The 22,759-nt window shown below is 41.1% G+C and overlaps 1 protein-coding gene across 3 annotated transcripts in view; it reads right to left on the bottom strand.

The window, feature by feature from the left end:
* LOC132908650 (choline transporter-like protein 1) overlaps positions 1-19,309 on the bottom strand; it is a 53,862-nt gene extending 34,553 nt beyond the window's left edge. The window contains exon 1 of one of the 3 annotated variants that reach the window (XM_060962845.1): positions 18,727-19,309. The gene's annotated coding sequence lies outside the window, so the exon portion shown is untranslated. Of the gene's footprint in view, positions 1-1,348; positions 1,566-11,518; positions 12,178-18,726 lie in introns of those variants that run through there. The other 2 variants (XM_060962843.1, XM_060962846.1) reach the window with 2 other exon arrangements.
* Between the last annotated feature and the right edge of the window lie 3,450 nt (positions 19,310-22,759).

The raw sequence follows: 22,759 nt of genomic DNA, 5'->3' as shown, positions 1-22,759 counted from the left end.
GCAAAAATATTCCAAGTACGGCGTACTTTGTACGCGAAACGATCGTCTTATGATCTATTCCTCATCCTGGGCGCTCTATATCGCGTAAAAATGGTACTCGCGATATCGACGCTCGATCGACTGACGTAGCTGGCTTTCTTCGAATCAGAAATAATCGTAAAATTCGAAATAAAACTCGAATTAAATCGCTGTAGATAGCTCGATCGATAATCCGCTAGAATCGTGAATATTTTACGTAGTTGGAAAAATATTAGTCGCTGTAAAATATCTACAGCGTAGAAACTTTATCGATCTAGACGCGTCGTTGACGGTATTTTCCCTCGATTAGCTGACAATCGCCCTTTATTTTCTAAATTAGATACGAAGGAAAACTCGAAAAAGCACTTTCACCGTGCGTTCTTTCTTTCTATGGAAGAACGATACTGCAAATGCCTACCAAACTCTTGGAAATCGTTGCTCGACTTTTCGAACAAAACACCTTCCAAATATTCATTCGCAGATTGTCACGCACATATCGCATTTACATTTTTAAATTCATATTTAAACCGAATACAGACCTGTTATACTTTTACTTTTATTACCTTTTTCGTTACACGTTCTTCCTATTCGAATATGCATTTCTCTCGTTTCTTTGACAGTTCTACGAACTTGAACGAATGTACGGTATATATTTCTTTTGAAAAATATCATTTAATCATTTTCTTTGTAGTCGTTCACTGCATAATAAATACTTTGTAGATCCGTTGTGATATCGGTTCCGACGATAAAAAAACGTACGAGTATCGGTGCACTCCTCCAACGTCTCGTACATAGACGCACATTCGCGTGTCATTTTTTCAAATTATCGAAATTTGCGTGCACGACGTCGTACGATAGTCGACTAACCGCTGCGTGTCTGATACAGATACGATTATAAATAGATAACGAAGCTCGCTGCTCGCTCGATACGTATTAATTTAGGTAGCCTTAGCAATTTCCTCGATTAATCAATTACGTTATATCACAGAGTCACACCGATGCCACGAATTACAGTACCGATTCAATAAAGAGAGGTCGTATCCGTAACAAAGTTCAGCCTGAACTCCGACTCGACTTGCATCTTCTTCGTCGTTTAATTGTAAACGCGTAATACCATCGACTACGACTGTCGCGTTTTTCTCGATCGAAATTAGCTACGAGCACGGGGCAAGTAACGGACGACGCGCGTTTGATCAAACGCTCGAAGCAAAGAAATTTCTGACAAGAGCAAAACTGTAAAGTATTCGTAGTGACAGGGTGAATGCGTGAAAGCGGGTTAAAAAAACTGTTAACCCAGACACGACACTGTGGAGAATCGATTCTAACGTACCTGACAGAGGCGAAGCATCGAGGTCCCCAGCGACGCGACACTGTATCACTATAAAACAATAATTCCGATGGAATGTACGTGTGGAACGACACGACCACGAGGAAGCAGAGCGAGACACGAACGTTCCGCGCGACGGTGCGCTGGCAGACGCTCCCGCAGGTAAACTGCACGCTAGTTGCGAGTTGAACGAACGCACCTGCTTGCTCTCCAGGTTAAACGAACCCTCCCCGCGCCCCTACTCTTTCAACATAGGCCGGCTAAAGGGCCTAGAAGAGATTCTAGGCTCCATAGAATGGAACCGTGGGATGACGCACGACAGCCTGCTGGCACGACCGTTCTCGCATTCTAGTTGCATTCTTCCCACGTTCGAATCGACCATGAAAGAGTCACGAATGCAGGCATCGATCGTCTTCTTTGAAAAATGGATCAACCTTCGCTGTACCAAAGTATTTCGACGTTCTTCCTCCGCCAAGGATTTTTAAACGATCGTTTAAAATCGTTTTTATCGTTACGTCGGTTCGGTATCGTTGCATCTTTGCATGCAACCGTTTGTCTGCCCACAGAGATTGAGACGTTAAAAATTACGCGCGATAGAAAATCAAGCAGGATTACGTAATCGTTGCGAGATACGTTGATACGTACGGTTAACGGTTTTGCTAAAGAAGAATTATGCTCGGAGCTTTGTAACCTACACGAGGTAGCCTTATGGAAAACAGCAGATGCACTGAGAGTCCTGAAAGAGGGCGTAGATCACCCTCTGTCTCGTTATTTGCGACAGCAGAAATTGTCGGTAAAATGAAATTCGTGATATTACGATTTGCATCGTAAACGGCAATGAAGTAAAATTCGAGGGTTTCGTTAAAAAATGCGACGTCTTTTACAAGCGTCTCTCGCGAGTCTTTTAAATAGCTTTCATTCGGACCTCATCCATCGCTGCAAAGCTTTATCGAAAAATTCCAGTAATATTTATATCTCTACATCCCTGTTCGCGCGTATTACAATTTTCCAACTATTAAAACGATTAATGTTTCGATAGTGTTAAGATTATTCAGTGGATGGAATTAAATAAATGCGTGAGCAAACTGCAAGGTATTGAAAGTGTATATATGTATTGTGACTAGTAAATTACAAAATATGTGGTACTATGTGAGCCTATCCAGATCCTCTCTCTAGCAGCGTTACCCTTAGACTAAAGACAACTGCCTCAACCAACGTCGGACGTGTACCGCTTATGGCCTTTCCTAAACGCATTCTTTTGTCTATGCGCCTTCGAAGACCTTAGGCGGTTGAGAAACCGAAGACCAGATGTTGAGTTTACTCAGAAGTGACGATCACTTCAACAGATAGTAATGATACGGTAAGATGTTACGATAATCTCGAACCTCGTAAACTTAGCTATTAATAAACGATCAATAACGTTAATTATCCACTGCGATTAATGCGAGTAACGTTTCTCCGTAACTCGTCTTAAAATGTACAAGAATCGGGCGAACTTATTAAGAATTTATTCGACGATTGTTAGTCAAATGCTGCGAATGCTTTTACGTAAACTCCTCGTAAAATCGATACGTTCAATAACCATTGACGAAAGAATGTAGGGACCAGAAACGGCGCATAAAGACTCCAATAAATAACGTAATATGAAGTTCTATAAAATGAAAAGGAGTTTACGCTGCCTTTGATACGTTTCCAAACAGTTTTCCAATTTAAAGGTTGAATTTCGTTCAAAACTGCTATGCGATCCCGCTAAATTGCTATCGTTCCTCGCGCAGATTTTCAATAAAACGTACTGGCAAAATACACTGTTGGAAGTTGAAGTCACTTGCCGTTTTTTTCCCTTTTTTTTTTTTTTTTTTTTTTTTTTTTTACCATCCGCGGGGAACGTAAAAACCCAGGCCGCGAAACGGGGACGTCCGCGCGTAACAAATGTTTCATAATAACATCCTTGTCACGTATGATCCACAGACAACGAGTTCGTCGCAAGATAGAAACACCGGAGGATTTTGTGTCGCGGTGCAACGGAGATGGTCGCACGTTGTGCAACTGACTTTACGTTATCTGTCAACTACAGTGGCCATCAACTGCTCGATTCTTCGATTTTCCTAGATCAGGTTGACGATACTGCGCGAGAAATTTCGGTCAATTTCGATCGAGGATTTGGTCGAGGGGAATTTTTACGAAACAACGCTGTCTCGTTAGTTTGGTTTTCAAGATGCCTCATTATGCATGGAAAAGCGACTTATTCTGTTCTTCTCGAAAGAGGTAGATTATATTCGTCGGAGAACAACAAACAGCCGAGCGTACGATAAAACGAAATCTTATCGATAACATTTATGCGATTAAACGTTTGATTTTGCATAAGTGCCTCTAATCAGGTTTTGCGTAATCAGAATTGAAAACCGTAGGCTGATTTCGCAGTTATGACACGCGTTACGAAACGGGGTACCGATGTAATTTTATTTTCGATCGGAACAAGTAATTGTTACTGTTGAAGTGGTCGCTACTTCTAAGAAAACTCCACATCTGATTTTTAGTTTTCTCAAGCACCGAAGCCATCGACAGCGCATAGACTGCGTCGAAGGCTTCAGGCTTTTTCAGTCATAGGGTAACGCTGCTAGCGTGCGGATCTGAATCGGCTCATATCGTATTTTAAACTTTGTACTTGTACCTTAATATTCAAAATATGTATGTATGTAAACTCCCTAGAGTTCACGTGGGATAGGGATTTTTTTTGTTTTACGGGTAGTACGACTTTCTTTGTTTCACGGACAGAACGACCCTCTTACGTTTTACGGACGACCATTTTTGAGAGACACTCGTTTCCCAAACGGACGGACAAAGAGCAACATCGGAGACAGTCAAGATCACAGAACAATTATTTAAAATTTTTGAAGCCTGACGGAGAAAGATCGGTAGCTCGGGACGTTGAAAATCGATTCTCTTGTTATTTCCCGTTTATGTAATTTATTGTTATTTATCGTTATAGACGGATATCAATCGTTGTTTATTTTTGTATTTTATCTAATTACTTTCACAGTAAAACTCGATTTTCAGAATTCAGAATCGATCACCCGAATTATCCCAAGATTTACGATCTTACGTATATATTTTCTACCTTACAATTTATCCACGCGTTCCTTTGTATTCGCATACATGCAATAACCTCAACAGTTACGAATTGTTAGAAATTTTTAAATTGTCGATATTACATAAATATTCTCATCTAGTTGACCACCGCTGTATGTGCAACTACATCTACTAATAAACGCTCCATATCACCACCTTGGATTAGCTTTATCACAAAATGACAAAACACTCGTCGTTCGAGCTGTCCCTATCTGTGGATAGAAACTTAAAAAGAGAAGAGGCTTGGGTGGAAAGGCCGATGATCGATTCTCTAATCGAATGAAGCGACGTGAATTATTTCGAGTGGTTCGTTACGACTGCGTTATCGGGAAACGCGAGATTGGAAATGACTTAATTTTACGCGATCGACGTGCATCCTTTTGCAACACATTCGATCACGGAAGATGAAAGAATGTGGCGTCGATTTTAATTACACGGGAGCGTAATTGGTCGTCTTTCGCGCGTTCTTCCTTCTAAGATTTCGAGGAGACTTCGAAGAGAATCGAAACTGCAATTTTTGCGCACGAGGACGACGTCTCTTGACGCGTCTGTTTCGCCTTTCTTTTTTCATAAAACAGCTTCGCGCTGTGCTCCCGTGGAACTTTAATAATCTCCGCCCACGTTTTACGCGTAGGTGCGAAGCAATTGCAGCTTTGTATCGCGCTACGACCTCGCCTCTTCCCAGAAAATTATTTGCTTAATCTCTATTTTGTCTGGCTATTGATTTACGTAGCAGAGTCCTTGTACTCGGTTCGAGTGGAACGTTCGAACAAGTAATATTAAAGTACATTTCTTGTCGAGAACTTCGAGGGAATTCATCGTCGAAGAAACGTTTCGCACGACCGAAGTTGCGCCATTAATGAAATTTTATAAATCTTAAGTTATCAGTTTGGACGCTGGAACTAGCAAACTAGTCGAGCCATTGTCGAAGCTTTTTCCGTGAATCTGTTACTCTGCACAAGCATCGGAATATTTAAATTCAACGTTTAGCAACGTAGGAAATTATCGCAGTCTCGTTGGCAAATTCTTCGTAGCGAATTATCGAATGTCCATTAATCGCGAACGAAAGACTACGTGGGTACGGATGGATCATTTGAAAGCATTAAAAAGTCGCTAAAAAATTGCTGTTTACATCGATTCTGTAGCAAAAACGTTTGCGCGATTACCGATCACGTGTAACCGTAACGAGAAATTGTCTGCGTCTACGAAACAAACGTATCCACGATATTCGATTAACTATACGATTGATTCTTTGTAAAAATTGCTCTCGTTATCGAAGAAAATTAATATCCCGCATTTGTAAGCTCCGTAAGAGCACAGCAATCGGAGGAGGAAAGCAAGATGGAAAATATCGATTTTACGTATCGGGCTATTATTGACAGTTTGTAAAAACAGTTTACGCAATTAAGGTATCGGCCCGATATTGCGATTTCAGCCGCAATAAGAAGAAAGAACACGGCAAACAGAAGTTATCTACATCGGTAGCTCAAGTGCGATCAAAAATACACGGGAAAAGCGAAATTGGTAGGAATAAATTCTCTTCGTGATAAAGTAAAATTACCGGCGAAATGTTGACAATTCTGAAAGACAAACCGGGATGAAATATGAATAAAAAAGATATAGCTGCGATGACAAACGAACCGGACGAATTTATCCCGCGTATTTATCATAGTTATCAGGATTCACGCGTGCGTCCGACCAACGGTATAAACCACGAAGCGACTACGTATAGCTTTGGAAAATTCGATCTTTCGGGCGAATAAAATGAAAGAACGGCCGAGAAACTGACCCGAATTGGCGGAAACAGGAAACCGTTTCTATTTCTAGTTTACGAGAGCAACGATACTTAACACGAAATTCTACCGGTATCTCGAATATCCCGAGCGGCAGGAAAATCGGTCGAGACACTCGCGCACGGGGTGTGAAAAATGCGTAGCCTGCGTGAACGCCAGGCGACGAAAGAAAAATCTAGGTCGTTGCTGGATTTCTCGCGATAATATTAAAACCGCTTTACCGCTTTCGGAATAACGCGATGGCGGTTTATTCGCGAATCCAAGCAGAAGCTGAATTTTCCACCGTTATTTATCCCGAGAACCGTTGCTGGTCCGTTCTCAGCCGCAGAACCTTTGCAATTTCTTCGGCCGAGATCGTTGCGCGAATCTCCACCAACTACTTTTGTACGCGTACGTAGCAACGCGTAACGCGATCGCTTGTAATTCTACACGAGCAGAACCCACGGAAGGGGATCATTCATGCGCCACGGATTACTCGTCGGAGTTGAAAACGCATCGTGATTGCGTTCCCTTAATCTTTTGTGCTCCATGAAGAGGTGTATTCTGATTCTTTGATGTCGCTTTGAGTTTTCAATAGCGTCCACATACACGTATAACAATAAAGATTCGTCATGTTGGTGCTTTGTCGGATCAAGAGAATTTGTCGTTACGTAGGATAAGATTGTTTGGAATAATCGTTGGATAAGATAATTATTATTTATCTGTGTTAATTGTAACGTCTTGATTGTAAGAAAAAAATAAGAAGAAAAAATGATATTCCGCTTCGATATAAACAATAACATAGATGATAGGTAAGATTTCTTGCTTTAGATTTAATATTCCAGCGAATGTTATCGAACGTTGATTGTTGAATAATAAATACAAGGCTGGCGTTGACCTTGGCATTATGTAAGACGAGTTGGACCAATCTTACGTTGAACAGATAAAATTCATCGCTTTAAACCGTGCAATCATATAATTATCAAATCGTTCATGTCATTAAGTGGCATTTTTTGCCAACATAGTGATGTGAAGGAATAAGTATATTAGTATAGTGTAGTAGAACATTTATTAGGTTAAATGGAGCTTTTTTTTATCATCCTACTTTCGAGCTGCACTGTTTCTTGAATTTTTAACAAAATTTATTTTCCACGCTATCCACCTTACTATTTTAATAAAACGATCGGCGTCATACTGACAGATCAGGATTGAAAGTATTTGTGTTTGACGCAGAACCACGGAATTACACCTAATGCGATAGCTGACATTTACCTACGTCAATAAATTATAAGATTAAAAATTACGAGCGCTGGAAATACAAAGCGAAATCCATATTTGGTGTTGTAAGTTTCTTTCGATATATCGTCCCGATCTTTTTCATTCTCAGTTCTATAACGTTTAATTATTGCACGGATGGAAATTCAAACAGCAGGATATCCGATACTCTGATATTTCCGAGAGAAATATCATACATTATAGCTATATTTGCGGTAATACGGAAGAAAATAAAACGAAGAAGAAGAATGAATAAAAAGAGAAAATTGGAATATTTTCTAACGTAACATCATTTTATTAAAATACCACTCGAATATAGATTTCTCCTAAATCAAAACGATCCAATATGTGAAGGAGAATGTACAGTTTGTAATTCCACGAGTCAATTTTCCATAGCCGAGCCGAATTATCAGGATACGATCGAAAGGATCTATCAGTAAACAGAAAATATTACGTAATACGTATAGTTCAAAAATTTTCCATATTTTTGCATAATTCCATAAATTGATAAATACCTGATTCAAACATATGCATATTTTAACCAATATATTCAAAGTATACGTTGAGGTAAGTGACGTGATATTTCTAGAAAAAGATACATGATATATCTGTTGGTGAAAATTTGACGAATAAAATGTTCGACGATAAAGTACATGCACCTGAAACGCTACGTTAACATGTATATTTTAAACATCGAAACGAAAGCTGTAAAATGGTTGTGTAGCAGTGGCGGGGAAATTATCCGTTGTTACAAATTGTATCGATAAATTGTCTTATAGCAAAGCGTGCCTCGGCCGTTGAATTTTGTAAGAGTTGCCGGTAATAAAATTTGCAACGGTGGCAACTTTCACAGGCTTTCTTAGAAGATTGCTAACTCGTTTGGATCTTTATGAAATCTTTTCGACGGGGAAAACGTTGAAGCTGTGCAGCGGCACGACGAAATATTTTAATAACAAAAATGAACAATTCCACGGGGAATAAATGAATCGCCAGGTAACGGTGAATCTTATATCGGGGGTTAATTAATATATCAAAACGATCGATCTCTTTTTTCACGGAGAACAAAAATGACAGAACAAAAACTTTCCAATCAACCAAATAATACACAATGATACGTTTAACTTTATAGTCCTTGAACTTTTCACGTTTCAATATCGTTCTCGTTTCAACAAACACAAGTACCTTTAATGTTTGAAACATTTTTTCAGTATGAGATTAAAAGGGAAAATCGCACGGATTAATAGTAATAATTGCTTTGTATTTCCTTGAAATACAAGAAACATGCGCAACGAATACACGATTTAAAAGATCAAAAAAAGACGTGTTTATCGATGTTTCTCTGTATTGCGATCTTCGTATTGAAACAGGATACAACGATCTGTATTACATTAACTCGGCAAACTTTTCATCTTACATGGTTTTCCATCGTCGCGTCGCTAACGCGCTGTATAGTTTAATAATTCAGCCCATCGTTTACCAAGCACTCTACCCTGCAGAAGTTAAAACGGTTCCGCTGTCGATGTAATCTATAAAAAATAACTTTATCCATCGCGATCGCGTGTACACGTTCGCTCGCGAATGCAAAAGAAAACGAAGCAAAAGAGAAGAAGTAACAGGATCGGTAAAACAATACTTTTTCCGTCGTTAAACGTCGTCCCGTCAAATTGAAGCATCCGTCGCGTCAGGTAATGCTGTTTACGAGGTCATTTGATTGCACGCAATCGATCGTAAACGGAACTACCCTGAAGTCGTTTGGTCTCTATCGCGGGAAAGAGAAGGATGCAACGGAAACAATCGACTTCGCGAAAAGCTGGGAATAACGCGTTACGAGTTACGAGGAAGAATACAACGAGGAAAACGTCGAGGAACGACCAGAAAGAGCGAAAAACGAAGAATGACGGACGGACAGTTGGACGAAAAAGAGAAAAGGCAGCGGACTGTGTGTAGCGCGCGGATCGTTCCTTTGTGTTCGTGCAAGTGGACGATTCGTTGACCCGCGGCTGCAATTTCTCCTCTTGGCTTTTATGTCAGCTCAATTGGCCGGCAAAAGTTGTCGACGCACCAGAAACAGCGCGCCCTTCCTGCACAGCACAGTCCGCTTTCTTCCTATTTCGTAGGTAATATCGATAAAACTGGACGCGGGTTCATCGGAGACAGTGCGGGTCCTGCGCGGTTCGCGATTCGCCAAGCGAAACGCGAATTTCGATCGGCCGACGTATGTATATCGTAGTCGTAAGTGGATTATTTCCTGATCGAAGCGGTGAATTAGATATTTGCCGATGGAAATCTTTCAATGAAATCCGAAACTCGAAAACTACGAGTGAGACGAGAGTAAGACACGGAAGAGTTCTCGCTTTGTAATCGTGTATCGTTATCGCTTGGAATAAATAAAAGAAGAAAATTCTACGCGGAACGATATTACGCGCCGTTGATAACGTTACACTTTTATTCGTTGGAAAATATACAAGAAGTGGATATGAATTTTACAGCGGCAAACTATTGACACAACAACTATTGGAACGAGATAAGTTTCGAAATTCTTTTCTGACAAGTAGAAAAATGAAATTTCTCTATTTCCAGAAATAAAATCGTTCGTACCATACGGAAATAAAGCGACGCGTAGCTCGCTCAGCTTTGCCATATTTATCGTACGTGTCGAATTGACACAAGGAGCGAACGAAGCTAAAGAAGCAGACAACGATCATCCGCGAAGGTTTTCCGGTGACGTCGATCGATAAATCGTTCGTTCTTCTTAGAATCTTGTTTCATCGCGCGTTACTTGGAGGGAATCTCTACGAGGAAACATCGCGCGGCAATTACACAAGATGCAAATTAGGTTAGTAGGAGCAAAGTTGCAACTGTGACACGTTGGATTTAGTACCGAATACCTAATTACAGCGTACGTACGTGGAGCGAGTATTTTTATCGTTGAAAATTCCTGTCAAAGCAAAGCTCGAACGGTGTCGCGAGGGATTAGCGATTTCTATGCAGTTGATGCGAGTCAGTGTTCGCGAGCGAAACCACAAAGAGGCCAGACACAGTAAAAACAAGCGTCATGAGTCACCAACACGGCGTGTCAACGTTCTTATACCAGATCGAGGCTGCTATACCGCGTGATGATCCTCGTAGAGTGCCGCTGAACCGAGCTCCGACAATCGTAAATCCCGTCGCGATAATAATTCGTAGCTTCCTTCGTTCAAGGACATCGCCGGTGCACCGACGAGGCCACGTTCTACCGGGTAACCGAACGATATTCACGAGTAAACGGTTTAAGCCGAGTTTTCACGAAAGAATAGAGATCTAGTAGCGTGTATTCGCAATCGATCGATGGAATTCAGCGGAGAATCGCACGTGTGCGAAAGCACGTGTGAACTTTTCTCGCCGATAAACAACGTCGATCGAGATAGCAAGCTGTATCCGGCACAAACAAAGGAGCGCGGAAATCCAGCATGCCTGTCGATATTCTTCGCAAAGTGGTTTATCGTCTACGAAGATCGCGCAGTTCAATTTGAAGATAACACCTGGGTCTCACCGAGAAAAAGGTAGAAAAAAACGAAAAGAAGAAAAAAAAGAACGGTGCAAGAACCAGAGGCAGCGCGTGATCTGTCAATAAACTCGTACACGGAGAAACTTGTGTCGAAGGAAATTACCGAAAGAGAGGCAGCTAGCACGAAGTTGGTGCTCGGGGTCTGCGATAAAAGAAAATCGACGACTTTCGTTGAACTCGATCCGGATAACCGTGGAACGAGACGACCGCGCGAGATACCGCTTTTACTCGTCCTGACGATCGAGAAAACAGCTTGCAACGAACGTGCAAACATCGCCGGACCCGTGTCGCGGTGTCTCTCAGTCGCGCGTTACTTCGTATCGTCGCGATTAGCATTGTAGCGCCGAGAAACTTTGCCAACTCGCGGCAGACTCGAAGATTCTCTTAGCCGACGCGGACGGAAACTCGTCGGTAACGAGTTCGCTGGAAACTCCGCCGAACACGACGTACCTTTCTTCTGTTACACCTAGATTCCTGTCGATCAACGGGGCCGATCCACGGATCCCCTCCTCCTTCTCTCTCACGTTGCGCGCAACACGCTCTTTACGCCTTTCGTTCGAAACGCTACGTTAGCCTGTACTCGGTCGCTCCGATAGACCAGCCACACGGAACACAGAAATAGAAACACCGGTATCCGATGTCAGTGTGCACGCCGTGACTCTTTGAACCGTTCCATGTAGGTTTTCCCGGTCGCGACGATCGACGTCCAACGATTCGTACGATTCGCGGAACGCGAGGACGCGACTTGCGTGTCGACCGAGTTCGCTCGCGATACTAACTCGTGCCTCGCCGCTTTTGCACGCTGGAGAACGTAATCTTGTGTATACCGGTTAACGATACTCTGTGCGGGTATCCCTCCTTTTCTGCTCGACCGTTCGCTGTATTCGTCGTCACGTACACCGTACACGAACTCGCTCTTCGTTTCTCTGCTTGCCGTCGCGCTGCTTTTCCTTCGTTACTCCGGCCTATGTTCGTGCATCTTCTATCTTCTACCTTCAGTGGGTTCGCCAACGCGTAATTATTAGGCCAATCTCCCGTAAGACATTGCAACGGAAGACGCATTTTCCTTGCGTTTTCTTTTCGGAGAAATTGACTATCCGCGCTTGTGCGTTCCGTAGGATGGTTGCGACACGGTGAATGATTTTAGAATGATAAATCGTTGGAAACGATATAGGTATTACGTATCGATAAATAAATTTACCAAGTTGTTGGGTCTGCGGTTAAGGTACAGCAACGTGGCGAATAATTCGAGAGTCGGATAAGCTTGTTTCAAGTACGATATTATATTTCTGGTATATTTACAGTGGCGAGTGTATAAATAGGAATATTCAATAGTTAGTATCGTACAATATACGAATTTTCGAAAATATTTCGATGAATTTTGTGTTGGAATCGAGAACATGGATTTCCATGAGTTTTCTAAAAATTGGATAGATAGATTTAAAAAATCGACGAGTGGCAGAGCGACAAGATCGATGAAAAAACGATATTGGTCGCTGTGCTATTGTTTCGTGGTAGTGTTGTTGATAATCAGACAGAGTGTAACTTCTTCCGATAAAGGTGTTTGCGCCGACGATATATCGCGTGAAATTTATAGAATATCGCGCGATTTCGAAAGAAGTACGTACGTACGTAGTCGATCAGCGGAGACGCCCCGGTGCAATTTTTCCAACTATATACTATAGATAGTTGCTTGATATCAAATAACAACGATAATAAACACGGAATGAAATAAGAATGGTTTGCACGGGAAATAAACACGCTGGAAATAACTGTCTTCGCGTGAAATACTTTCACTGGCATTAGTATGTCGTGTAATAAGGATTGCATAGCAGCATTGCATCGCAGCCACCGTGGCACGCCACGAACTGCGTAGATTATATCTAGAAAGGGGAAACACATTCGCTCCGGCACAAATTGATATAAATATGTTTCGCTATTTTGGTGCAGCGTAAAAAAAAGAGACTATCTGCCGGCAAAAATATGTAACCGGAATTTTTGTTCGGTTCACGCTCTGTTAAACATTTGTCTGTATTACGCTCTTTCGTTTCAATTTACGATCGTTTCTTTGTAGCCTGTTAATTAAGAAAGCAGCGGTGTTTCGTATCGCCGAATCCGCTTTCGCGTAATTTATACATTCGAACCGTGAAATAATGCATTAAAGAGAAGTTTGCCGCTGTCTGGTCGAAAGCGAGTGGGAGTCGGAGTTATCTCGTAAAAATAACTCGTTAAAAATTCTGCTTTGTTCGAGGCACGGTCTATTTTAATTATACAACCGCTGGACGAAGGAACTTTTAAAAAATCGCATGGATGACGCGCGGGTGCACTTTAGCCGACCCGTGTCTGCGAAATAGACACGGTCCCAAGAAAAACTTATAGCCAGGGGACGAACGCCAGGCGAATAACGTCTAGCCTATATAATTCGGTACCACTTCATCCTCGAGAGGCGATAGAACAAGCTCAGCGTTTCGCCAAATTGAAAAAGATGCTTCACCGACGAGATATCTCTGCATCTTGCTTCCGAAGAAATTAATGATGTCTTTCTACGACCCTCCAGGTTTTCTTCGTTTTCAATCCCTCCTTTTCATTCCACTTGCATTGAATTAATTCCACAGCGATCCCAGACACCGTTGTTCTCCATCGCCATTGTGTTTGTCGTTGCAAACTGCGGCTGAGAAATTCGTCGATTCGACGAGTGCCGTTATTAGGTAATGTACCTGCTGTGGGCTTTCGACGGGCTTCCTCTTGTTATTCTTCAAACCAGGTATTCAAACTCGAACTATTCTCTTTTTCCATCGAGTATCCGATAGATCATGCTTTTCTCTCTATATATGCGTGTATATCCGTTTAATAATTAAGGAGATCGAGCGTTGTTGGAGCAGGGGAAATTCTCGGAAATACGAACGCCGAATAGCTCTCTCTTGAACATTTTTCGGCAAGATATTTCCTGGAACGATGACGGGGCGCGTTATATATTGTTTCCAATTTGAACGTAAAAATATGTCGCCTATATTTTATTTAACGCCAGAGTGATCTAGCGACAAAGTTTATGGGAACGGAAACTGGAGTGCGATTTAGTTTGCTCTCTCATAATGCTCTTTTTCCGATGTATAAATATCTCGTTCAATTAAAACTAACCTGTCACGGTGTACACGAGAAAATGCATAATGTGGTAATATAATACTTCAAACGTACACGGAACACGATTGTTTTAATTAATCAAATACGACGTTGTATTTACAAAGATATTACGCTTCGCGTACACTACCGCTCGAACGCATCGAGATATATTTGCTTATTTTCGATAATATATAATTTGATTACAGAGTCGCAAGTAAAAACTGTGCGTCGATAAGTAGAGTCGGTTAATGTTTAAACAAATGTCTAGAGTTTATTATTCGATGCCTTTATGAAGCGATAAATATTGCTTTTAGCCATTAGCTTTTCATTAATTTATATCTTCTACTGACATTTATATGCTGCTACAAATCGACCAAAGTATCCAGATAGTTCGTCGGTGCTGGTGTATGTGTGTATATATATATATATATATATGTAATGTCGTAAATCTCGGGGTAATTCAGGTGATCGATTCTAAAGTCTGAAAATCGAGAATCGATTTTCAACGTTCTGAGCTACCGATCTTTCTCCGTCGATCTTCAACGTTTTAAATAATTATTCCATGATCTTATCTATCTCTGATGTTGCTCTGTGTCCGTCCGTTACGATTGTCCGTCCAAACGAGTATCTGTCAAAATGGTTGTCCGTAAAACGAAAGAAAGTTCGCTCTGTTCGTGAAACAAAGAAAGTCACGCTGTCCGTAAACAGAGAAAGTCCCTATAACACGTGAACTCTAGGGAGTTTACATATATATATATATATATATCGTAAAATAATTGGTTTCTCTTACGTCTTCGAATGCTTCGGTATCTTTCATGTTCCGTCGGTATCTTTGCAACGAAGAAATTACACGCTATCAGGAAACTTATTGATTTCTGACGAGTGTCTTGTTTACAGGAATCAGTTAAGCACCGAACGATCTTCACGCGTTGAATTCTTTATTCATGGACAGGGCACACTGTTACGCACGCAATGTCGGAGGGACTGTGTCGTCGATCAACTGAACGCTATCGTCCTATCCACGCTTCCTTCATGCGTGACGAATTATATAAGATTATGCAACCGAACGTCTATAACAAGATTTCGCTAAAACGGAAGAGATATTTCTCCGAACGCAACCATATTGCGTGCACGTGGCCGTATAGCATAATTATCCGCATCGATTTTACACGAAAGAAGCCTTACGTACGTTACTACTTGTTGATATTGGCGTTGGTTTTACGAATTTTTGTCGATGACTCGCGTCGGAACATGAATCTCGATGAACGAACAAGTCGAAACGTATGTATTTTTCACCGCGAAATAGTATCGTGGCGTGCGGAGTAAGTAATTAATCCGATGACACAGTTTGCGAAACAAAAATTTGTAATCTAATTTTCAAGCTAAATATAAATTTTCGATTAAACCGCGACTCGCCCGCACGTATCCTGGCCAGTAGCCAGACGATCTGCGAGAATTATGTCGAGCAAATAGAGAAGTTACTTGTCACGAAAAAATATCATTCCGTAGGGAAATTTAGCTCTCGGTATTAGGACTGTAACATGGCGGTGTTTCTGGTAACACGCACTCGTCAACCGTAACGTACCGATCTTACGCGTATCGCGATAGAAATAGGAAACGGAAACAGGAAGTTTTCTTAGCGCCGTTGCGAGACGCCACTATCACTATCAAATTTGCTAAGTCTCGAACGAACGTTCGATCTCCTCGAAGTATTGTACGAGCTTCTTTTCTTCCCCCCAAAAAAAGGAAAAAGAAAAAAAAAACTGGAAAGGAAATACGTACGAGCATATTCGGATACAAAGATCTTGCTGGCTGAACGTAGACCACGAATCTGGTAATTTATTTTCGCGATAGCAATCGATCCAACCGATTCTTCTCGTACGCGGACGAATCTGTCTCGCTATAGAGTTAATTTCAAAGGTGTTTTGCATACCGCGCATAATATATCCATAAGAAACGTTCCAGTGCTTTGTCGTATCTTTTCTTTTATCTGGGAAGCGAGATGTACGAAAGTTTTAAATCTGAAACGTCGTTCGTCGTCCTTGCTACCGAGAGCACGCGTCATTTCTATGCGGCATCGCAGGCAAATACGCGTGTATTCGAACAGGCATGTAGGAATAGTCACAGTGAATCCAGCGACCTCCGGCGTACGAAACGGGAACACCGATAGTTGGTCGTTACATCGACAGTCCGTGACATTGGAACAGCGATACGGAATACATAATGCAATGGTTCCTTGGGCGATGGAAATGGATATAACCAGAAAATATAACATATGGGAGGATTTGATACGCATTATAAATATTCGCGAAAGTAAACATGGCGGTGGAGTTAAAATTAGAATGATAAATCCATCGGGTCCGGTTTACGAAGGGGACTCGTCCCGTGGAATAACAATGCGAAGCTCACGGCAAGGCTGGTGGACGTTTGAAAAATTGAACACGAACCAGCCAGACGCATTTATCGATTCACCTTTTTATCTGCTCTCTAGTATCTACATACGCGATATACTCGCGTATACCTCACGCTTTCGCTCGACTACGCGAATTATCCGTTTCGACAAAGATTACCGATACGTCAGAAAAGTTATCGACTACGTATACGAGAACGGTGCATGTTCCGTTACGATACACGTAACAACAAACCATGAAAATAGAGCACGAACGTTTTGTCAGCATGTGTGTTTGACGGGACTGAATCGATAATGAGGCGGGGTCAATATTTCACGATAACAAGCGACAGATTATTTTTGAATCGTTCCCCCGACGAATTATTCGATACGTGGAAATATCTCGCGCATGGTATCGGAGGCGCATAATGCACGATAACGTTTTTAAGCAAAGTAAGCAATGTGTAGCGCGGCTGTGTGCTGCTACGTTGGCAGGAGCGTCACACGCCTCGGCAGTCTACGAGACTGCTACTCAAGTTTATACATCGGTGGTGCCATCCATTGACATGTAGTCTCATTACGTATTTCTGCTTGGATAGTTTGCAAGTGTTAGCGTTACCAGCCGCGCAAGCCATGTCTTCCAAGTTTACGTATAACGAAATTTCTACGCTTCAAGTTGAAAGATTCGATATTGCCAACGAAAGTTGTACGAAATTATACAACGTAAATTTTTGATGGAGAATTTTTATATTCCTTTTCCCTGTTACTTCGTGATCGCCGGTTACGCGTAAATATTTAACGCGACAGTGAAAAGCGTCTGTGTCTACGATATATAGGTTTTCTAAAAATTGACACGTACCGACAAAAATGGTCGGATCTCTTTCATCGGAATTTTGACTTTTCATCGATATCGTCTCCATGATTGTTAGGCAACGGTTCAAAAATCTTGTACGCAAATTTTCGAGTCCATGTGCGTCGCCAATAATATACGCCGTGTCACCGATTTGACTGGACCACGGCCAAATTGTTTTGTGGTCGTTTATGCGCATCTACTTGGAAAGCTATACTTTTTCACCGCATCTAATCATGCATGCGATTTTTTCCACGGACGGTGAAACGATCTGTACGTGAAAATGTAAAATACAAACGCCTCCTAATATAATCGATATCGGTCAGATAATAATAATAATCGTCGAAATTTACGAACCAATGAAAACGCTTGAACGTAACTTCATCCGTAACAAAGCGTTATTATTCGAAAAGATCACAATTTGAATACGATTTCGATCAACTGGCATCAAGTGGAAATCGAACCATCGAACAAATGATAACGGCGCGTGGCCAACAATTTTCGTCGCGAATGATAAGTTTCATTGGGATAAAAATTTTACTTTTACATGCCATTCCGAGGCATCGTAAAGCAGCGGCGTTGTACGTTGTAGGAGGACAAGGTTAAATAATTATCGAGAATAATCCCGTATCCTGAACGCGGTCGACACACGGTTGCAATATGCAGCCCCGCGTTATGATAATATCAATAATAAATGCTACAATCATAATTACGAAAGGAACTAGCCCGCATTACGGAGAAATTGACGACAAACCTGGTGTATCGTAACGGACTATACTGCGTAACCGTAGATAAGCACGTATGCAGATAATGATACACTGACTCACGAAAGTATTTGAATACTAAGCGTACAAAACTTTTATAACCATATCGCACGTGTCGTATAAAACATCCTGATATTTCATTTAGCGTCGTAATGACACACGACCATCGCGATTACATCGCTACAACTTGAAACGAATCTAAAAACCTGCCTACGTACGAGTTACGAGCAATTTGGTACGAGTACATATTTCGTAGAAGACACGAGACTGTTTAAACGGTCGATTGTTCGTTCTATTAATAAAACGTATTCGATACTCGTTATACGCTCGTAATAATATATTCGTAAAAGATATGTACGAGCGTTGGAAAATACTTGCATGAGTCTGGATATTCGAAGGTAGCGAGGATAAAACGAAGCGAAAAAGGAAGTAGAAATAAAAGTACGAGAGATGAACAAGGAAGCAATGAGCGAAACGCGTTTCGCAGTGACTACTACACAGCTGTTGCAGATGAGACACAGCAGACACAGCTCACCCGAAATTGTCCACGTGACGCGTGCAAATAAAAAAGAAGCATATCCGATACGGCCAGTCACGGCTATCGTTTGCACGACAAAAATCGCCACCAATTCTCCGACAAGTCCACGAGCACCTGCCTCACGAGTCTGTCATAAATACCACCGCCAATTAGACCTCTATTCGATCGCCTATACGTTACGAAGAAAATTTAACTCACGACGCGGTACGTTGCCAATCGCTCTACGTGTACATCGATACACGTCGTTGAACGATTTGCGTGGATTCGACGCGAAAATTCGCGAATACGCAGAGGTTATGACGCACTACACGGTTCGATCGGAAGAAGAACGCATCGCCGCTCGTATATCGCCGGCTGTATCATTCTTGACGAGCGTTAGAGAACAAAAGAGATACGAAACACGGAATCTCGATAAATATCGCGTTGTTAATCATCGAGGCACGATGAAAACTTCCTGCGCGTAATCCGCGTGCCGCCCAAATGGAACCATGACTGTAGCCCAATTTCTGTCTTTCGCCGTGCTCCTCCGCCCTCCGTGTTTCCCGTCTCCAGGCAACCGAAGCTTGCTTCTATCCGTGTGTATATGCGTTCGTGTTTCTCTCTACATACAAATAGTCTCCGGTTTGCTTGTCGGCGGCGATAGTGCACACGCGCCTCGCCTCTACCTATAACGTCACGTATACAGAGAAATAGCATCGATTGCCCTTTAGGCAACGGGCTCATGGACCTGTATTATGTGCTCGCAAATTCCTATCGACTCGCACGCGTTTGACGATATGTTCCATTAACGGTTAATTTGATTGTAAAATCGGAACGTCCGGCGGAACAACTAAAAATACGTTTGATTAGTTGCGTGCCGTGGCCAAACGATTAGGATATTATCTTCGCTTCGGTCGCGGATACATCGACCAAGCGGAAATAGAGTTTAATCGAACGAGATGAGTGGATTTATATCTTGGAACTCGAATGTCTGGGGAATTTCAGCTACGGGTATACGTTATTTACATATCTTTATTTTTCGTTTAAGCTTTTCTTTCTTTTTTTTTTTATCAGATCTTACATTTTATTGTCACAGTATGGAACATTTCTATTCGTACGAAAGTATGAATAAACGATATGAAAAATATAACTGGTCCGGATTAATTAGCGTATCGATGTTACGATAAATACAATGCTGTGCAAATAATCTCTGTGGTCACTCTATGGTGTATCGTTTTGTGGTCGAACGAGAGGAAACGGAGAATTCGAAAGAGACGAGAAGATGATATATGTCGTTCCGATTGGAAGTTTGTTTTCTTGATATTCTCGGTTTTATACGGTTTTCAATGGTTTTCAAGTTACAGAATGTTTCGAGTACTCGGAGATTCGTGACTATTTCTCTTTCTTTTAAGCGAAATATCGAAATCTTTTAATGTTCGAGTTAGAGTTACTGGTCGACGAATTTGTATTTATAAAATATATATCGAGGAAACGTCGTTATCGTTTTTTATTTGCTGAATGTAGCGAAATATAAACGTCTGGATCTTTTATCGGACCGAACGGCAGGTGGTTTCGCATTGATGTTTTATAAATTGGAATCTATAAACTGCTTAAATATATTTCGCACAATTTCTTTCCGCGAATTAAGCAGGAAAACGATTTAACGTTGATTTAATGAAAGAGAGCCATACATATCTTTCAAAGCATAGAGATGTTAACACTTTTCTTTATCGATCTTTCGAATGGCACAGCAGATACGTTAGTAAACGAACAAATGTAATCCCCGAGAAAATGGGAAAATTGACGTTGTCGAAGATAGATATCCAGAATGCATTTTTATTTCAAAACAAATACCGTGCATATTACAATACATCCCGATAGCAATTATCGAATCGATTTTGTGTTACAGCTACTGAACGAGAAACTTTGAATACCGTTTATTCATCCATTGATTGCTACATATGTAGTTTCAAACGCATGCCACAATATCACACGATCGTTTATTGCAAATTCAAATGTAGAGTAGTGGCGATTACGGCCATCAAGAAATGCTAATTGGAATCAAGATAAAGTCGACCGTATCGATGGGTTTCGATGGTTAAAAAAATGCCAAAAATTTTACTTTTTACTAAAAATTAATTTGTATTCCTCCGAATAGTATGTAAATGTTCGTTTCGTCTTTTGCATTACGTTCAAATGTTACAGGATCCTCTCGTTGAAATTAGACGAACGGTAATGACGCAGGAGATGTCTAATTCGTTTCCTTTTTTTTTAAGTTATCAGCAGTTTTTATCATTAAAAAGTTGTTTATCGTTGGGAAAGTTCCGCAAAGTGAGACAATATTCGTCTTACGTAACTTCTACGAGTCAATACGATACCAAAAACAAAAGTTGAAATATCTTTGGTTTCATCGAACTAAATACACGGCGATATTTACCTCGGTGGTGGGTGAACTTCTTGAAACTGTAAACATCAGAATCAATAGGAAATTCGTACTTTGTGGAAACTCGATCGGAAAACAACAGAAAAATGCTTAAAGTTTCCGAGGCAATTGTTAATAATTCAAAACAGGATATTTTATTTATCGAAAGGATCGACACTTGTCGCGTTAGCTTTCTACGTTTGAAATTAATTTCATTTTAAAAGACCGAAACTCGTTTCGATATCGACGGTTTCGTATCTCGACTTTGAAACGCGTTAAGCATTTTAGACCGAATTAATCCGTGTGACGTTAAGATTTAGGATAATACGTCGGATAATACGTAGGATCAGAGGAACGGATAGATCATGCGTGCGAATCAAAGCGAATCATTAAATACGCAAGATATCTAACAGGTGGCGCCGGTATTCTAAATAAGTATGCAAATTTCCGCGTAGATTCCGTTTCTTTGATTCTACTCGTAAAGAGAAAGATAAAAATCCGCGATCTGATGACAATCGCTCATTTTCTCCATTTTTCAAAAAAAAAGAAGAAACCAAAAAAAAAAAAAAAAAAAAAAAAGAAAGATACGAATCCTCCGGTAGGCAGAACAAATATCACCCAGCGCTGGTTTTTTTAGGGAGGCGGACGATCGAAAAAAAAAAAAAAAAAAAAAAAAAAAAAAAAAAAAACAAAAGTACAAAACACAACAAGCGTTTAAGCCTCTCGTGTAAGTAAAAGCGTGACGCGGCAGAGCGTGGCCTTTCGAACGAGATATCGGATTTCGGATTTAAAAGAATAAACGGATTAGTCGGTGGTGAATAGCGCATCTTCGAAGATTAATAGGGGTGAAAGTTAGGAGTAGAGCGAGGCCGTGTTGCACGCGCACCGCCATGATGATCGTATCGCATGCAAAACGGGTAATTGAATTATTTCATCAGCATTATTGCCTGTGACGCGGAAACAAATGGAGTAATAATGCCAGCGAAACACGATTCAATCGGCGAGCGTTTGATAAAATAATGTTTGTTAACCGACGGCGTTCGGATCGACTTTGGTGAAAAATCGGCTGATTCGTTAAGGGGTTGTTTTAATGGCAGGAACACGGATATCGTTGATGAACAAAACAAAAAAGAAAAAAATCGCTTCTCGAAATTGCCTCTTATCCGTACTAATACGTAAAGCCGTGGATAATTCGTGCGCTGGAATATTTGGTCCGTTTTATGCTGAATTTTCATGAACGGCCATTAGGAATTACGTTATATCGTGGCGAATAAAACAGGGATTTAAAAAAGGAGGTTAAGTGGTATTGAGAGACTCTGAGTAAGCTACTTTTCCTTTTTAACCCACCCCCTCCCCTTCCCACCCCGTCGCACAAGGTGTCCCCTAGCTGCGATTTTTAAAGAGACGACCGATCTCCTGCGAAAAGTCAAACAGCGAAAGGCAGTAGGATTTATATCTTTCAAAGGAGTACTATATTACTCTGTATCTCGATATCCTTTTTCATGTTCTTCTTACATGGTGTTTCGTAATGATACGAATTAAAGACGATGGATGGTAAAATGAAAAGTAATAGCGAGGAAGAAAGAAAATGACGGCGAGCTTTTGAATGAAATGAAATGAAATACGATG

The sequence above is a fragment of the Bombus pascuorum genome, chromosome 7, assembly GCF_905332965.1.
Source record: "Bombus pascuorum chromosome 7, iyBomPasc1.1, whole genome shotgun sequence".
Classification (NCBI taxonomy): Eukaryota; Metazoa; Arthropoda; class Insecta; order Hymenoptera; family Apidae; genus Bombus; species Bombus pascuorum.
Note: the sequence above shows the minus strand (reverse complement) of the source record. Positions and strands in the feature narration are given on the sequence as shown.